The sequence below is a fragment of the Kogia breviceps genome, chromosome 14 (genome assembly GCF_026419965.1).
Source record: "Kogia breviceps isolate mKogBre1 chromosome 14, mKogBre1 haplotype 1, whole genome shotgun sequence".
NCBI classification, from domain to species: Eukaryota; Metazoa; Chordata; class Mammalia; order Artiodactyla; family Physeteridae; genus Kogia; species Kogia breviceps.
Window position 1 is genome coordinate 35,867,243 of NC_081323.1, and position 20,050 is coordinate 35,887,292.

A 20,050-nucleotide genomic window follows, 5' to 3' on the forward strand; every position below is an offset into this window, starting at 1 on the left:
TCTCTATTTGTTTCATTTAAAATATTTGTGAGTTTATTTATTTATTTTTGGTGCCGAAACCTGGGATATTTGTGAGTATGTTCATTACTCTTAAATGACATGAAACTGTTGTTTAGTCAACCATCAATTATATGACCAGCGTTTCTCAACAATATTAACAAGGTATGAAGAAACCTGTGATTTTGTTAGGTTGTTCTCATTGGAGACGTCTCCGAGTAATATAAAAAAGTTGATTAAATTCATTTTTCCCTGGTTTTGTGAGATTCATGAATACAAGTTACTGGTGATTGGATGCTTGAATTTCCTAAATATTTTCAGAAGAAAAATTCCTGAAGTTAACACCTCCTGAAAGTAATACATGTTCTGTTGTTTAGAAAACAAAAAATTCCAACTGTCTAGAAGTGTCCAAAGTGGAGGAGGAAGTTTTCTCACAAACTTAGCAGTTGGATATATATCCTGAAGCTGTGCTCTGTGTGTGTCTTGTCCAGTGTGATAGGTTGGTCTCCAGTTTGTGGACATTGAGGAATTCATTGAGGAGGTTCTCAAGTTCGCTGTAATCCTTGCTCCTCCAGAGTGAGGGTCTCTTAATTCTCTTAATCTGGAACCCTGAGGATGAGTTTGTGCAGGGGATACTGAGGGCTTCAGAAGACCGATTTCTGTTGCTCAAACTTAGAAAAGGTAGATTAGTGTAAATCACTTTAGAGCAGTGGTCCCCAACCTTTTTGGCAACAGCGACCAGTTTCGTGGAAGACAATTTTTCCACAGACGCAGGGAGGGGAGGGGATGGTTTTGGGATGATTCAAGCGCATTACATTTATTGTGTACTTTATTTCTATTATTATTTCATTGTAATATATAATGAAATAATTATATAACTCACCATAATGCAGAATCAATGGGAGCCCTGAGCTTGTTTTCCTGCAATTAGATGGTCCCATATGGGGGTGATGGGAGACAGTGACACCCGAAGTGTGTTGCTTATGTCCAGTCTACTCCCTAAGATGCAGCTTAATCGTCACTTGCCACTCACTGATAGGGTTTTGGTATGAGTCTGCAAGCCGTTGACTGATTATGGTCTCTGTGCAGTCAAACCTCTCTGCTAATGATAATCTGTATTTGCAGCCACTCCCCAGTGCTAGCATCTCCACCTCAGATCATCAGGCATTAGATTCTCATAAGAAGCGCGCAACCTAGATCCCTTGCATGCATAGTTCACTGTAAGGTTCGTGCTCCTCTGAGAATCTAATGACGCTGCTGATCTGACAGGAGGTGGAGCTCAGGTGCTAATGCGAGCAATGGGGAGCGGCTGTAAATACAGATGAAGCTTCACTCGCTCACCCACTGCTTGCCTCCTGCTGTGCGGCCCAGTTCCTAACAGGCCATGGACTAGTAGTCGTCCATGGCCCCAGGGTTGGGGACCCCTGGTTTAGAGAACAGTGAACAAATAGTTATTTGCTTGAGAAGATTACTAGAGGAATCAAATAAGACATGAAGATAAAACAGGGATGAGTTTGAGGGAGGAGGTGTTAGGGTAGACTGTCCCAAATTGACTGGATTAGGCTCTCATATCAGGGCACCTACCCTGACAGGCCAGGCCTTGCTTTTACTTGCGAAGATTGCCCAGGAGTTTACAAAAAGTCTAGCCATGTTTTCTGTATATTCCCCTGGTTAATTGCAGAGTTACGCTTTTAATCGTGCTCTGTAGATTGTACTCTATCTTGTTAACACTTTGAGCTTGGTCCTAGGGTATGTAGTCAAGAAAGGTGAATATATATGGTGGGCACCAGTTCCACTGTAGTTTGGTCCCTGAGTTGTGTGACTTGGGGATATGTGGTCTCCTTCCTATTGAGACTGATACATCTTATACCAGCCCTACCAACCAGTAGCCATGAGTCCCTGGGCACCTCACAGACTCTCCTTGACTCAGTTTACCCATTTATAATATAGGGATGATAATTTCTACTTTACAGAGTCGTGAAGATTGAGTTAACATATGATAATCACTTAGAACAGTATGAGGCACATAGTAAACACCTCATAACTGTTAGTAGCTATTACTATTGTGAGGTGCTTTGGAAATTATATATATGAGGTGAATATTTATGTTAACTCTTTACATTGTCAAAGGAAAGTTAATTATATGTTGTGGGTAAAAGGGCAAAAGTGATACAAGGAAGAAGATTGATGTGCCTACCACCAAATTTTACCTTTATTCAAAACACACACAAGGAAAGCTTCATCTAACTTAATTCAGTTATTAATTGCAACTTACTTTTCTTTGTGTAGAAGATGATGTTACAGGTGCATGGAGCCCGTGTGGGTCTGGGGAAAGAAGATTAATGAATAGCTGGGTATATATTGTACCATAATGGCAACTATGAATACAACGTTGAGTAAAATTAAGTTTTCCTTTTTCTTTTCATCTTAGAATAACTTAAATCTTCTCAGGTCGTACTTATATCATGCCCAATATTTCATTACATTTTTCCCATGATGAATCAATCCTACTTTTAAGGAGTTTACTTATGTATACTTAATAATGATTTAAAATACATTTTGGAATGAGTTACATGTGAGTAAATGAGCTTTATAGTTTTGAATGATGACCTGTGTTTTTTAAGAGTGTGGATATGAAGGTTTTTAAAAAAACAAATGTGTTCTGTTATTTTGATTGGACTATGTTATATGGCCTGAGTGAGTTTAGTGTACTTTCCTCCCTTTAATTATTAAGTTTGGGGAAGAATTTCAATGAACTATCTTGAAAAATTCATTTTTATGTGGGATCTTTGATTGAAATGTATGTCAGTAGTTTAAAGGTTAAGTCTACACTAACAGGAGGAATTTGCCGGAATGTTAAGAATTATGTTGGAAGTCATGCATATACTGCCCCCTGCAGTTTCAGTCACCTTGTGTAATTGTGCTTCATCACCTTTGAATAGGGTGAAATCTTCAAATAAAGAGATTAATCAAAGAGGTATTGTAATAGTTTGAGTCAATGGAAAGATATATAAAAATTGGATTATTGTATTTTCTGTACTTAGAGAAATATAGGTAACAATATTAAGTCCTTTCAGCCAACTGAAAATTCCCAGAGAGTCTGATTTATACTGTTATGTTTAATTTGAGAGTAACCACGTATCTTTAGTTTTGATCAATCTATTTAGTAGAGCTAAGCTTTGTTCTAATTATCAAATTGATATGGGCGATCGTTATACCTTTGTCTTTTGACTTTGGGATATACTTTTGACTTAAAAAAACCATACTTTTTAAACTTGTTTGTTACATTATTACTTAGGCAGGTAACTAAAATTGGTTTGAGTTTCCTGAGGACTTTCCTAACTGTATATTGAAATGACTGAAATGGTTTAATGCTCCTTATTGGCTAGAAGGGGTATCTGGCCTTGTATTTGGAAAATATGAAAATTTGCATTTACCCAAATAGTGAAAAGTACACTGACCTCAACTTGTTGCCACAGAGGAGGAAGAGACAAGGTGAAAGAAAAGAAAATTTTTAATAGAAAAAAATGTGTTTCGGTGGCCTCTGTAACTGAAACAGGCTACTTAGACAAATCATTTTTGAGCTTTTCTTGGAATCCCATTCCCTTGTGTAGTTTCATTTTTCTCATCCACCTGGACAGACAAGTGGTGTTATCATAAGACTACAACTTCTGGGCACCAGAGGGAGTGTTCCCTTCATTCAAATAAGGGGTGGGGGGCATGCGTGTAAGTTCCTGCCTAGTAAACTGACTGGCTTCTTCCTTTGGGGTTTTGGGAGGGAAGGTGGCCACTTGTATGAGAGGTGTTCTGCAGTGTGGAGTTGAAAATGAGATGATGCCAAAGTGCATTTTGTTTATCTTCAAAATGTGGTGAAGGAAATGGAAAGGTCAGTTTTATAGATCATATTTTAATAATTTATTGTTAAAGTGATTTGGTCCCATTGTTTCATTTAACTATTTATAGTTTTTTTTAGATTCTTTTTATATCTGATGGGAAAGGGACTGCTATCAACCCTGATTTCCCTCACAGCAGGGAAGATAAATTTGTGAAACAATTTGATCTTCATACCTAGGGCTGTGCATTTGGAAGACAGTTGTTTCCATGCCTGCTTCTGAAATAGTTTTGGTTCGGGTAGTGACAGTAGATTTAAAATTCTAGACCATAATTTTGTACATTTCACATGTATAGCCTCTGATATGAATTTCTTATGTGAGAAAATTAGATATAGATATGGGTGTGTCATGATGCCACTGCTAAAGTAGAGAGCTTTTCAAAGATTCTGACAGAAAATGAACTCATAAAATGCTTACTGAAGCGCCCTTTGCACATCAGTGTATTTTTCTTAAAAAGTACGAAGATGTGATTTAAAAAGTTCTAATAAGGAATAATAGGTGAAATATGACTGACAAACTTTTGAGAGGTTACTTATCATTTTGTGAGGAAACTGATGAATCTGGCTGGCTGGCTGGTGTAACCTTTGAGAGATTTTGGTTAATTCATTTTGAAAACTGATTATTTTGGTAGGTAGAATACTATGCATTAGCAATAGTGATAGATATAGCTTTTAAATTTCATATAGTGAAAGGTAAATTGCACAGCCTTCCTTGTTAAAAATGTTTTGTTGAACTTATGTTATTCTAAGTGGACCCTGCTGTTTTGTTGACTTGCTTCATTCTTTAAGTCTTCATATGGTCAGGGGAGATGGTAATTCATGGTGGAAACTTGTTTATTGTCCAAATGCTTTAGCATTTAAAGGGCAGTTTATATTGGGCACAAGCTTTTATGTCTGCTAAAAACGGTCCATTGTCTTTGGATCTCTATATAATCCAATATGATGCTTGCTTATAAACTCTAGAAATTCCTTTAAAAAGTAACTTCTTATCCAGATGGCTGATAGTTTGGGGTGTGAGAGAAAAAATGTAGGTATTTGCATTACTGTATATTTATATTATTATATATAATATTGTTATGCATTTATCTGACCTCTACATCCTGAGATGTAGAGCCAGCTCTGCATGCATTTCTATAAAGCAGGGATCTCCAGAATGTCATCACCATTGAGTAGTCTGTTGTTGGTGGACCACAGCCCAGGCCTCTGTGCAGCTGCAGGATTAGGCCACACACCCTTCCCTTGGCCTTATACTTCTGGCTGGAATTGTTTGTGTGCCTCAGGGGGAGAGAAGGCCTGCCAGTCCCTGGGATGCTTAGGGGTCATGAAGATGGTGTGGCTTGCTCCTGGCATATGGGCATATCTAGGATGGGAGGGAATATTGGGAAGGTCTGATATAACCCCCTTTCTCTCACCAAGCCTGTAGCAAATTCAGTTGTGGGGTTTCTTTGTGATTAGATGCTTAACCACACCTGCTCCCTACCCCACTTCAGTGTTTGGTTTTTGTTGCAGAAAAGTAGGGGCATCTGTTTTACACTCATTTATGTTTATTTGAGAGGTTAAAAATTATTTAAATAAATGAGCATCTTTGTTCTTCTGCACATTTTTTTTTGTTTTGCAGAAATCATCTTTTCATATGCAAAGGGTAGCTGAGTATTTCAGTGGTTCCTTGCTTCCTCCTCCCCTCCCCTCCCCGACGGGGCTGAACACATTGGAAAGACAACTCAATGCATTTAGCTCACATACACACAGTGCCCATTAACCATGTGACTGAGGAGTCTAATTTTAGACCTACTACCCCTGAAAGTCTCATTTTTCTCTTCCATTGACAATATCTTTTATTCTCTGTAATGGGGAGGGGGTTCCTGTTTTTAAGTATGCGAAGCAAGGAGTTTTTACCTTTTCTACTTTGTAGTACTTAAAATGTTTTCATTGCATGACATTTGGATTTTGACTTCGGATGCTCTTTTTTTCAACTTGGTATCATTGATTATTTCAGTCAAAGACCCTATTTTGCTGTCTGTTTAGCAGTATTTCCAGGGGTGCTTCAGTATTTTGTGTATTCCAGCTGTTTATAGAGTCTTTATGTTTCTCTGCATTTTTTTTTTATTTTTTTTTTATTTTTTGAGGTGTACACACACAGTTACACTTCACGGAGTTGCATCCAGCCAAGTGTCCATGTTCTTCTTGTGAAGAGGCAGAGAAAAATCACCTCTCCCAAGAAATTCCACCTTCTGACCAAGGGAAATGTGTCCTGAAGAGCTGTACGCAGATGGGAGGCAACTTGTTTGCTTGTTCTGCTGCTATAGAGCATTGAGTTAATTAGAAGACAGGCTGTGGGTGGCCAAGTGCAGACAAAGAAGCACCAGACAGAGCCCAGTTAGCCTGGGGAAGTAAAAGTAAGTTACACTCTTTTTAAAACACTTTTTTTGAGTACTGATGCTGATTCTTGCCTTTAGTACTAAGGGGCAACTTGTAACTTACTGTTTGTATTTACACAGTAGATGCATCTGTTCTTTTCTTCAGACTCTAGAAACTAAACATGCTCTCTAGCACAAAGTACCCGCTTAATTAAGGAAGAGCAGTGATTTTTTTTCTTTTAACTTTTTTTAGAATAAAAAGAGAACTGAATCAGTTATTACATTCCAGATAAATTTTTACACCGCATCAAAACTGTGTATTAGTTTTTGGCCAAGTCAAAACACTTAAGTACAGAGCTTGTTTGTATGGACGGGAACATGAAAACAGTTTCACCTTTTTCTAGCCATTTCTTGATGAGCTCTGTGGAACTTATCAGATGAATTCATCTTGGCTGAATCTGGTAGAAGGTATGGTCTGAGACCAGACTTAACAGTTCCTAAGGAGCTTGTAGCTTTATGTATGAGCCCTTGTTTTGCTCTGGGAGTTATTTTTCTCCAAGAATATACTACATTTTAGAATTCAGCTTTGAGCTACTTAAAGCTACATTTGGTAGTGTGATGTAATTGGTGGTAATTCTGTGTTTTGGTTATGTGGCAGCAATTTAGACTTTTGGATTGAGTGTAAAATGTCTTCTAAATTAATAGAGATATTAGATTTATTGGCCCTTGGATTTATAGTGCTGTGATTATTGAATCATTTCATATGTGTAGGGTGTGTATGTCTGTGTGTGTGTTTGGATCTATATTCTTTGGGGCATCAATTTTATAATCTAACATCTACTCTCTTTGCTTTTTTGCTTTTGGTAATGAAGGGCTAGGCTAAGAAGATTTTTCTATGCTCAGCAAAATCACAGGCTGATATCATGAAGGTCAATCTGAAAGACTGCCTTTGATTTTAAGTTTTTGTCTATCTCTCAAATGTAGGACTGTATTCAGAATCTGGAAGGGAATGGGGAGGAACTTACGTTATATAATTTTTAGGAATCTCATCAAGATCATATCCTAAATCCTGCTACAAAGCAGAACAAAGCATTACTTCTGTTTTTTCCCCACTCATTCTCTCTGTCTACCTGCCGTCTAATTTTTATGTGTACAGCAGGCTTTACCTAAGTGTTAGAATAATGAAGGATTGCATCTCCCTATAGCAGAGCAAACAGCTTAAAATGGAATCCTAGGCATCCCAGTTGAGAATAGTGCTTTGGCCATTCCCACTGCCAGGGAGTTTTTACAGGCAGTCATTCCCACTCAGGGTCCAGCCTCCTGCACGGTATACTCATTTCCTGACAGTTCATGACATGTGTATAACATAGGGTATCAACACTATACCATTTACTAGCCTTCTCAGAAAATTCTGAGTGGGGAACTTATTTTTGTTTTCCTCTTTTGGAGTATGTGCAGATGTTAACATTTTCTAGTGGGTTGGAAATCTTTTAAATAAGCATAGTTATAAGTTACTACTTATAAGTTAGTGACACCCCTCTCACCCCTCCAATCTACCATGTCCTCAGTTCACATTTGATAGAAGGATGGTTTACATTATTATAATTCCATGGTCTGTTAGGTTCTTTTTGAGTGATATTTCCATATTATTGTCAATGTGGTTAAAAGGTATAGTTATTAAGGTTGAAGGGAAGTATAAGTAGATGCCAAGTTTGGCTTTACTAGAGAAACAGCTACATTTGTCTTTTTCTATTGTAGCTCATGTGGAAAAGACAATTTCAGGTACCGTGTGCGCTAACCTCTTCCTGGACATCGTAAAGAATCCAACTAAAACAAAGTTTAAAACTATTTCAGATGTGCAGGTCTATGGAAGCCAATATTTTATGTTAGAGATTTGTGTTATGTTTGACAAGTAACTCTTTGTACTGCAATTCTGTGGCTTTCAATTAAAAAAAAAAACTCATGAAAATAAACTGCTGTGATGCGATTTTTCTGCTTAATATTGCTATGTCTTTATTTGCAAATTAGGCAGATTAATAATGGAAAGGAGGTGAATACAGGCAGGCAGTGCTTTTTAATTAAAATACTTTTAGTAATAATTTAGAGAAAAAACGTGGTTCTGTTTTTGACAGAATATTGCATGCCAGATCAACAAATGCTCTAATGAACAAAAGCAATATCTGATGCATTTATTCTAAATTTCTATTCAGTAGAAGAGCTTGGACACTTCAAGATCATTAAAAAGTCTTAGTTCCTAATACATATACTGTTGTGTGTTAGTTTTTTTTTTTTTAATATAAACTATGTTTTTTTTGTGTGTAATTGGACAGTTAAAAAAATGAACTGTCACAGATAATAAAAATGGGTATTCAACATACTATATTTGACTCAACTGTTCACAGAGTGTGATGCAAACAAATGTTCTCTCAACTTACATCCAGCATGGCTAAAATATTACTTTAACACATGTTAAAAGTAGAGCATTGTAACTATTTGGCTAGATACAATTCCGGGCTGTCTGAATTGAGTAATTTCCTCAGGCATTCCAACTTTGATCAACCACAGCACAAACTTTTAGCATGTCTGTAAAGCAGCCAGTGCATCTGTAAATATGTCCCGCGATAGAGAGAAAAGAGAGTGCCAAAAAAGAAAGAATACTTTCTGTCGTTAAGGAGCAGTTACAGAATGAAAATGGAAAGTTTTTTGTTTCCCTAGGAACTCTCTTTAGATGATTGAGCCTCTGATGTCTAAGTATGCCCTGTGGTTCTGTATTAATGAATGAAAGATATTTCATTTGGGCTTAGTAGAAATGTTTTCTGGCTAACTCTGCTGAAACGTACTGGTTAGAGTTCATTTATTCTTAAACTTTCCAGTCTTTATTAATATAGTATTAATTGGCTAAAAACCTAAACATACACAAAAGCATGTATCTCAGTAGATCATGTCTTAATTGTTTATAGCTAGTATTTGGGTGAAAATATTCTCATATGACCCTGTTTTAGAGAATAACTCTAAGAACAGGCAGTGCCACTGCAGAAGTAATCTCTGCTTTCACCACATGGAGGAAAATAGTTTTTTCTGGGTTTTATCTTCAGTGACCTGGAAATGAATTTGCAAATATCTACTGCTTTCTGTATATAAACTAGGATAATTTATAATGGTAAATTGCCCTCTTGGATATAGCATGGTTATATCACATGGATGTAACTTCCTTGGAGATATTTTAAGGTGTAGTAAACAACTATTTGCAAACTGGGTGTTAAGTTGGATAATATGGCTTGCTTCTTTCTGACCTTGTTTTCTGTAGTCCTAGGATAACAGATACCATGACCTCCAATTAGCTCCAGTTGTGAAAATTCTGCTTTTTAGGTCAACATTGTACCAGACATCAGGAGGAATCCATCATCTTGTAATTTCTATGTTGCAGATCTCTTCTTATTGTCCACATTGTCCAATTAGTCAGTCATGGTAAAAACACAGTTAATCAGTTAAGTAAAGTTTACCAATAGTGAAAAAATTTTATTGTAGTTTCATACTCTTTTCATTGAGTGTTTTTTCAGAACTAGACAAAGGGTAGTATAGTTCGTAGATTTACACCCTTTAAGCCCATTCTCTGTATCCCAAAAGAGGTTCAGAGAAGTGGTGGACAGGCAAGTTGGGGAGGAAGATGGAAAGGCAAGGCCTGGGTGAGCTAATGTGACTTTCAGAGGCAGGGACTTGAATGGATCGCTAAGTTGGTTACCTTGTTGCTGTTTCTTTGTTTACCCAAAATTTATGAATGCCATCATTTCTTCAAAATTCAATACTTCTTTAATTTCATGAGCCTACTACTTTGAATTTAAAATCACTAAAGTTCACGCTGAGAACGTGAGAGCCAACTTTTACAAAAACTATGTGATATCCAGTTTATAGATAGTTTATATATCCAGTTTATAGATAGGTTCTCAGTATCTGTTAATTATTTTACCTGATTATCTCTTTGTCATTTTTTTGGTGTTACTCAACATTGATATGCCACTCCCCCCCATGTAACTATATAAATTTTGTGTGTGTTTGGGTGTTTTTGGTTTGTTTGTTTTGCTCCAAATTACTAGCTCCATAGAGAATAACTGTGTTTTTTCTCATCATTTTGACAATGGCAATTCACCAGTGTATAAAGTTGTAGATGAGGTTGTCTATACTAATGGTGATCAAGGTAGTCTTGAGAAAAATAACATGATAATTTCATCATTCTTCTTGTGGATTCTGGGTAGAAAGCTTGTCTGACTCATTTTGGAGAAGCAAAAAAGTATTATAAATTCCAACTGTCATAATCAGAAGATAAGTGGCATTTCTGACCACTAAGCTGGCTCTCAGTTAAGTGTGTTGACACAGGGTAGTTAGTCTACAACACAGATTAAATGGCTTACTTCTGTATTTATCATTCTTCTTGTTTAAGTAGTAAGAAGTACAAATAGTCAATATTTTCAATGTTCAACAAGGCCTGAGAATGAAATCATGATCTGTTGTTGGGACTGGCATTTGTGTCAAAGAGCTGCTTTGCCTGAAATCTGTATTATGTGGAAAATTGAAGACTTACCAAAGCTGAGAATTTGTATCTGGAGAAGCATGAGACCTTATTAACCTTTACAAAGTGAGGTTGCAGAAGAGACAGTTTACAGATGTGTGTTGATTAGTCCATAGACAAGTTCTTAAAAATTGGAATTTGTTGCCAACATTTAAAATCAGGAGACTCATAAAAACCTGGATTTCTAACTTCTTTTGAAAAAAAGTGAGATCTGGTCACATGGAACATGCATTCTCTGAGGGTTGCAGTCTGCCAGGGCTGAGCGACAGCTGCCCCTTTTGAGTATAGGAAGCTGTGTAACTGAAACTATTTTTCAGCTCAAGGTACAGATGAAAATAAGGCTTGGACAGATATGCCAACTTTTGTGTTGTTGGAAGGCCTGAGAAAATGAACTGATGATTTAATTGGCCTCAGTTTTTTGCTCTAGAGTTTGCAAATTGTTGCAACAGGGATTTCTACCAGAAGTAAGAATAAGACTGGAATGAGCTTTGATTTGATTTTTTTAAATTGGAATTGGACTAAGGTATTAACTTATTTTGAAAATGAACTTCAAGTCAAACTAAAGACTTTTCAAAAAATTTCCCACTGAAGTAATTTGAACCAGAACCAAGGTATATCACTCCAAAGAGTTTGAGCTGGATTAGAAGCAGATCAAAATACTCTGTGACCTGGCTAAGCATGAACTAAATTGTTCCTTTATTTACTTCTAGTTCCAGAAGTAAAATATTATTGTTAGTGATTGTGGTGAAGAATGTACCAGAAATGACCATAAGTACAAGCATGTTGCACTGATTTTTGAACTTTGTCTTGCTAACCTCCTAAAGGATATTTAGCTTCCAACATCATTTGTCTTATCTTGATTCCATTAATTCTTGATGGAAAACATACTAAGAAAAATCATTGATTTGTGCATAATATTTGTGGCTGCATCTGTGATGATTGCTTGGAAACTTTTGTATGTCCTTTCACCATTGACTCACATTTTATTAATCTTTTTTCCAATTCATCTCATTTTTCTCCAGTAAAAGTTGAATCCTGCTTCCCAGAGTGGTTAGCTTTTGTAGCCTCTCATGACTCACTTGTGCTTTCTTACTCTCCACCTCCTCTGTGCTTTTGCTCACAGATGCCTTTACAAGCCTCCTCAAGGTAGGGTTCGAGGAGAAAGTGAAGTTAAACAACTTGTGGAGTTCATGTAGATTGGAGTTTCTGAAGGAGAGGGCCATGGTCCAGCTGAATCAGAATCACTTGAGGTAGTTTGTTCAAAAAAAAAAAAAAAAAAAAAAGTGAACAGTCCCTACCTTCACCCCACATGACCTAGGTCAGAATCTTTGGGGACAGGAGTCTGGAAATTTTCATTTTTCTGAGTTAAAAAAAAAACTTTTAGCTTTGAAATAATTGTAGATTCACAGGAGTTGTAAGAAATAATACAGAGAGATCCCTTGGGTCCTCAACCCAACACTGATAACCTTTTTTTAAAAAAATTTGCCATTAATCTTTTATTAAAAAAAAGTTACACTGTAGTTTCAAAACTTTTTATTCAAGTGTAGTATACATATAGAAAAGCATACACATTTATGGTACAGGGGCAGCTCCTTGAATTTTTTGGAGTGAACCAGCACCCAGATTAGGAAACATTTGCAGCCCTCCAGAAGGCCCCTTCTGCCCCTTCCAGTCACTCCAGGGTAAAGCCTGTTCTGAAGTGGAATCATGTAGTACGTATTCTTTTGTGTCTGCCTTTTTTTGTTTAATTCATAGAATGCAAAAGGTGAAATTCAAAGAACACACAATTAGTCATTTTAAAGTAAATAATTCAGTGGCATTTAAACATTCATAATATCGTGCCACCACCACCTTTGTCTTGTTTCAAAATATTTTTCACTCCCCAAAGGGAAGCCTGTACCCATTAGGCAGTTGCTCTGTATTCCCTCCTCCCCAAATCCCTGGCAACCACCAATCTGCTTTCTGTCTCTGGATTTACCTATTCTGGATATTTCATATAAATGGAATCATACAACATGTGACTTTGTGTGTCTTCTTTCACTTAGCATAATATTTTCAAGGTTCTTCTACATTGTAGCATGTATCAGTGCTTCATTCATTTTTGTGGAATATTATTCAACATTATTCATTTTTATACCACAGTTTGTTTATCTGTTCATTCATTGATGGACACTTGGGTGGTTTCCATTCTTTTGCTGTGAATAGTGTTTGTTATGAATAGTGAACAGTGTTCCTGTGAACATTCCTGTACAAGTGTTTGTTTATCAACTTACTGGGTCATATGCTAATTCTTTGTGTGTGTGTATGTGTATTTTATTTACCTTTTGAATTTTATTTTATTTTTAATACAGCAGGTTCTTATTAGTTATCTATTTTATACATATTAGTGTATATATGTCAATCCCAATCTCCCAATTCATCCCACCACCACCAACCCCCTCCCCGCCCCACTTTCCCCCCTTGGTGTCCATACGTTTGTTCTCTACATCTGTGTCTCTATTTCTGCCTTGCAAACCAGTTCATCTGTACCATTTTTCTAGATTCCACATATATACATTAATAAACAATATTTGTTTTCCTCTTTCTGACTTAATTCACTCTGTATGACAGTTTCTAGGTCCATCCACATCTCTACAAATGACCCAATTTTGTTCCTTTTTATGGCTGAGTAACATTCCATTGTATATATGTACCACACCTTCTTTATCCATTTGTTTGTTGATGGGCATTTAGGTTGCATCCATGACCTGGCTGTTGTAAATAGTGCTGCAATGAACATTGGGGTGCATGTGTCTTTTTGAATTATGGTTTTCTTTGGGTATATGCCCAGTAGTGGGATTGCTGAGCCATATGGTAATTGTATTTTTAGTTTTGTAAGGAAGCTCCATACTGTTCTCCATAGTGGCTCTATCGATTTACATTCCCACCAACAGTGCAAGAGGGTTCGCTTTTCTCCACACCCTCTCCAGAATTTGTTGTTCGTAGATTTTTTGATGATGGCCATTCTGACTGGTGTGAGGTGATACTTAATTGTAGTTTTGATTTGCGTTTCTCTAATGATTAATGATGTTGAGCATCCTTCCATGTATTTTTTGGCAATCTGTATATCTTCTTTGGAGAAAATTCTATTTAGATCTTCTGCCCATGTTTTGATTGGGCTTTTTTCTTTTATAATATTGAGCTGCATGAGCTGTTTATATATTTTGGAGATTAATCCTTTGCCCGTTGATTTGTTTGCAAGTATTTTCTCCCATTCTGAGCATTATCTTTTCTTCTTGTTTATAGTTTCCTTTGCCGTGCAAAAGCTTTTAAGTTTCATTAGGTTCCATTTGTTTATTTTTGTTTTTATTTCCATTACTCTATGAGGTGGGTCCAAAAAGATCTTGCTGTGATTTATGTCAAAGAGTGTTCTTCCTGTGTTTTCCTCTAAGAGTTTTATAGTGCCCGGTCTTACATTTAGGTCTCTAATCCATTTTGAGTTTATTTTTGTGTATGGTGTTAGGGAGTATTCTAATTTCATTCTTTTACATGTAGCTGTCCAGTTTTCCCAGCACCACTTATGGAAGAGTCTGTCTTTTCTCCATTGTATATCCTTGTCTCCTTTGTCATAGATTAGTTGACCGTAGGTGTGTGGGTTTATCTCTGGGCTTTCTATCCTGTTCCATTGACCTATTTTTCTGTTTTTGTGCCAGTACCGTATTGTCTTGATTACTGTCGCTTTGTAGTATAGTCTGAAGTCAGGGAGTCTGATTCCTCCAGCTTTGTTTTTTTCCGTGAAGATTGCTCTGGCTATTTGGGGTCTTTTGTGTCTCCATACAAATTTTAAGATTCTTTGTTCTAGTTCTGTAAAAAAAATGCCATTGGTAATTTGATAGAGATTGCATTGAATCTGTAGATTGCTTTGGGTAGTATGGTCATTTTCACAATACTAATTCTTCCAATCCAAGAACATGGTATATCTATCTCTCCATCTGTTTGTGTCATCTTTGATTTCTTTCATCAGTGTCTTATAGTTTTCTGAGTACAGGTCTTTTGTCTCCTTAGGTAGGTTTATTCCTAGGTATTTTATTTTTTTTTGTTACAGTGGTGAATGGGATTGTTTTCTTAATTTCTCTTTCTGATCTTTTGTTGTTAGTGTATAGGAATTCAAGAGATTTCTGTGCATTAATTTTGTATCCTGTAACTTTACCAAATTCATTGATTAGCTCTAGTAGTTTCCTGGTGGCATCTTTAGGATTATCTATGTATAGTATCATGTCATCTGCAAACAGTGACAGTTATACTTCTTCTTTTCCAGTTTGTATTCCTTTTATTTCCTTTTCTTCTCTGATTTCCATGGCTAGGACTTCCAAAACTATGTTGAATAATGGTGGTGAGAGTGGACATCCTTGTCTTGTTCCTGATCTTAGAGGAAATGATTTCAGTTTTTCACCATTGAGAATGATGTTTGCTGTGGGTTTGTCGTATATGGTCTTTGTTATGTTGAGGTAGGTTCCCTCCAAGCCCACTTTCTGGAGAGTTTTTATCATAAGTGGGTGTTGAATTTTGTTAAAAGCTTTTTCTGCATCTGTTGATATGATCATATGCTTTTTTTTTTTTTTTTGCGGTACGTGGGCCTCTCGCTGCTGTGGCCCCTCCCGTTGCGGAGCACAGGCTCCGGACGCGCAGGCTCAGTGGCCATGGCTCACGGGCCCAGCCGCTCCGCGGCATGTGGGATCTTCCCGGACCGGGGCACGAACCCGGGTCCTCTGCATCGGCAGGCGGACTCTCAACCACTGCGCCACCAGGGAAGCCCATATGCTTTTTTTTAAACATCTTTATTGGAGTATAATTGCTTTACAATGGTGTGTTAGTTTCTGGTTTATAACAAAGTGAATCAGTTATACATATACATATGTCCCCATATCTCTTCCCTCTTGCATCATATGATTTTTATTATTCAATTTGTTAATATGATGTATCACATTGATTGATTTGCATATATTGAAGAATCCTTGCATCCCTGGGATAAATCCCACTTGATCATGGTGTATGATCCTTTTAACGTGTTGTTGGATTCTGTTTGCTAGTATTTTGTTGAGGATTTTTGCATCTATATTCATCATTGGTATTGGTCTGTAATTTTCTTTTTTTGTAGTATTTTTGTCTTGTTTCGCTATCAGGGTGATGGTGGCCTCGTAGAATGAGTTTGGGAGTGCTCCTTCATATGCAGTGTTTTGGAAGAGTTTGAGAAGGATAAGTGTTAGCTCTTCTCTAAATGTTTGATAGAATTCACCTGTGAAGCCATCTGGTCCTGGGCTTTTATTTGTTGGAAGATTTTTATTCACAGTTTCAATTTCAGTGCTTGTGATTGGTCTGTTTATATTTTCTATTTCTTCCTGGTTCAGTCTTGGAAGGTTATATCTTTCTAAGAATTTGTCCATTTCTTCCAGGTTGTCCATTTTATTGGCATAGAATTGCTTGTAGTAGTCTCTTTCTATGCTTTGTATTTCTGTGGTGTTCATTGTAACTTCTTTTTAATTTCTAATTTTATTGGAGTCCTGTCCCCCTTTTTCTCGAGTCTGGCTAAAGGTTTATCAATTTTGTTTATCTTCTCAAAGAACCAGCTTTTAGTTTTAGTCATCTTTTCTGTTGTTTTCTTTGTTGCTGTTTCATTTATTTCTACTCTGATCTTTATGATTTCTTTCCTTTTACTAACTTTGGGTTTTGTTTGTTCTTCTTTCTCTAGTTCCTTTAGGTGTAAGGTTAGATTGTTTATTTGAGATTTTTTTGTTTCTTGAGGTAGGATTGTATTGCTATAAAATTCCCTCTTAGAACTGCTTTTGCTGCATCCCATAGGTTTTGGATCTGTGTTTTCATTGCATTTGTCTCTAGGTATTTTTTGATTTCCTCTTTGATTTCTTCAGTGATCTCTTGGTTATTTAGTAATGTATTGTTTAGCCTCTATGTGTTTGTGTTTTTTACGTTTTTTTCCCTGTAATTGATTTCTAGTCTCATAGCACTGTGGTTGGAAAAAATGCTTGATGTGGTTTCAGTTTTCTTAAATTTACTGAGGCTTGATTTGTGACCCAAGATGTGATCTATCCTGGAGAATGTTCCATGTGCACTTGAGAAGAAGATGTAATCTGCTGTTTTGGATGGAATGTTCTATAAATATCAATTAAATCTATCTGGTCTGTTGTGTCATTTAAAGCTTGTGTTTCCATATTAATTATATGTCTGGATGATGTGTCCATTGGTTTAAGTGGGTGGTTAATGTCCCCAACTATGATTGTGTTACTGTCGATTTCCTCTTTTTTAGCTGTTAGCAGTTGCCTTATGTATTGAGGTGTTCCTATGTTGGGTGCATATATATTTACAATTGTTATATCTTCTTCTTGGATTGATCCCTTGATCATTATATAGTGTCCTTCCTTGTGTCTTGTAACAGTGTTTGTTTTAAAGTTTATTTTATCTGATATGAGTATTGCTACTCCAGCTTTCTTTTGATTTCCCTTTGCATGGAATATCTTTTTCCATCTTCTTGCTTTCAGTCTGTATGTGTCCCTAGGTCTGAAGTGGTCTCTTGTAGACAGCATATATATGGATCTTGTTTTTGTATGCATTCAGAAACCTGTGTCTTTTGGTTGCAGCCTTTAATCCATTCACATTTAAGGTGATTATCAATATGTATGTTCTTATTACCATTTTCTTAACTGTTTTGGGTTTGTTTTTGTGGGTCCGTTTCTTCTCTTGTCTTTCCCACTTAGAGAAGTTCCTTTAGTGTTGGTTGTAGAGCTGGTTTGGTGGTGCTGAATTCTCTTAACTTTTGCTTGTCTGTAAAGCTTTTGATTTCTCCATTGAATATGAATGGGATCCTTGCTGGGTAGAGTAATCTTGGTTGTAGGTTCTTCCCTTTCATCACTTTAAATATGTCATGCCACTCCCTTCTGGCTTGTAGAGTTTCTGCTGAGAAAACGGCTGTTAACCGTATGGGAGTTCCCTTGTATGTTGTCATTTTTCCCTTGTAGCTTTTAATTAATTTCTTTGTCTTTAATTTTTGTCAGTTTGATTACTATGTATTTCAGCATGTTTCTCCTTGGGTTTATCCTGCCTGGGACTCTGCACTTCCTGGACTTGGGTGGCTATTTCTTTTCCCATGTTAGGGAAGTTTTTGAGTATAATATCCTCAGATATTTTCTTGGGTCCTTTCTCTCTCTCTTCTCCTTCTGGGACGTCTATAATGTGAATGATGGTGCATTTAATGTTGTCCCAGAGGTCTCTTAGGTTGTCTTCATTTCTTTTCATTCTTTTTTCTTTATTCTGTTCTGTAGCAGTGAATTCTACCATTCTGTCTTCCAGGTCACTTATCTGTTTGCCTCAGTTACTCAGCTATTGATTCCTTCTAGTGTATTTTTCGTTTCAGTTATTGTATTGTTCCTCTCTGTTGGTTTATTGTTTAATTCTTCTATGTCTGTGTTTAACATTTGTTGCATATCCTCGATATTTGCCTCCATTCTTTTTCTGAGGTCCTGGATCATCTTCACTATCATTATTCTGAATTTATTTTCAGGAAGGTTGCCTATCTCTACTTAATTTAGTTGTCTTCCTGGAGTTTTATCTTGTTCCTGTATCTAGTACATAATCCTCTGCCTTTTCATTTTGTCTGTCTTTCTGTGAATGTGTTTTTTGTTCCATGGGGTGCAGGACTGTAGTTCTTCTTGCTTCTGCTGTCTGCCCTCTGGTGGATGAGGCTATCTAAGAGGCTTGTGCAAGCTTCCTGATGGGAGGGACTGGTGATGGGTAAGGCTGGATGTTCCTCTGGTGGGCAGAGCTCAGTAAAACTTTAATCAACTTCTCTGATGATAGGTGGGGCTGAGTTCCCTCCCTGTTGGGTTTTTGGCCTGAGGCAACCCAGCACTGGAGCCTAGAGGCTCTTTGTTGGGGCTAATGGCAGACTCTGGGAGCGCTTATGCCAACAGTACTTCCCAGAAATTCTGCTGCCAGTGCTTGTCCCTGCGGTGAGCCACAGACACCCCCTGCCTCTGTAGGAGATACTCCAACACTAGCAAGTAGGTCTGGTTCAGTCTCCTATGGGGTCACTGCTCTTTCTCCCTGGGTCCTGATGTGCACCCTACTTTGTGTGTGCCCTCCAAGAGTGGAGTCTCTGTTTACCCCAGTCCTGTTGAAGTCCTGCAATCAAATTCCATAGCCTGCAAAGTCTGGTTCTCTGGGAATACCCGTCCTGTTGCTTGACCCCCAGGTTGGGAAACCTGACGTGGGGCTCAGAACCTTCACTCCAGTGGGTGGGCCTCTGTGGTATAATTGTTCTCCAGGTTGTAAGTCACCCACCCAGCAATTGTGGGATTTGATTTTATTGTGATTACGCCCCTCCTACCATCTCATTGTGGCTTCGTATGTGGGGTATCTTTTTTGGTGAGTTCCAGTGTCTCCTGTCGATGATTGTTCAGCAGTTAGTTTTGATTCCAGTGCTCTTGCAATAGGGAGTGAGCTCACATCCTTCTACTCTGCCATCTTGAACCAGTCTCTCCCATGTGCTAATTCTGTTTTTAACTTTTTGTGAAATCAACAAACTGTTTTCACAACAGCTGAACCATTTTACACTACCAATGGCACTGTACAAGTGTTAACAATTTCTCCATGTTCTTGCTGGCACTTGCTATTTTTTGTTTTTGTGATTATAACTATCCTCACGGGTACGAAGTGGTACCTCATTATGACTATGATTTTTATTTCTCTGTGAATAATGATGTTGAACATCTTTTTATGTGCTTGCTGACCATTTGTATTCTTTTTCAGGTAAAAATGTCTGTTGACGTCTATTCAAGTCCTTTGCTCATTTTATAATTGGGTTCTTTTTTGGTTGTTATTGAAAGTTGTAGGAGTTCTTCATATATTCTTTTTATTTTTTTTATTTTTGCGGTATGTGGGCCTCTCACTGTTGTGGCCTCTTCCGTTGCGGAGCACAGGCTCCGGATGTGCAGGCTCAGCGGCCGTGGCTCACGGGCCTAGCCACTCTGTGGCATGTGGGATCTTCCTGGACCGGGGCACGAACCTGTGTCCCCTGCATCAGCAGGTGGACTCTCAACCACTGTGCCACCAGGGAAGCCCCTTTATATATTCTTGATGCTGTACTACTATTGCATTTCTCTGTCAGTCTGAAATTACATCAGATTAACACTTAAAAGGAAAAATATATTGTAACTACCCCTGTGGTTTTTTTGTCTCCCCTTTATA

At 37.4% G+C, this 20,050-nt stretch overlaps 1 protein-coding gene across 13 annotated transcripts in view; it reads left to right on the plus strand.

Annotated features, from left to right (window-relative positions):
- TASP1 (taspase 1) overlaps positions 1–20,050 on the plus strand; it is a 374,267-nt gene that overhangs the window by 13,981 nt on the left and 340,236 nt on the right. The window contains exon 1 of one of the 13 annotated variants that reach the window (XM_067011984.1): positions 6,199–6,285. The exons of the other annotated variants lie outside the window; for them this stretch is intronic. The gene's annotated coding sequence lies outside the window, so the exon portion shown is untranslated. Of the gene's footprint in view, positions 1–6,198; positions 6,286–20,050 lie in introns of those variants that run through there. 13 annotated transcript variants of the gene reach the window in all.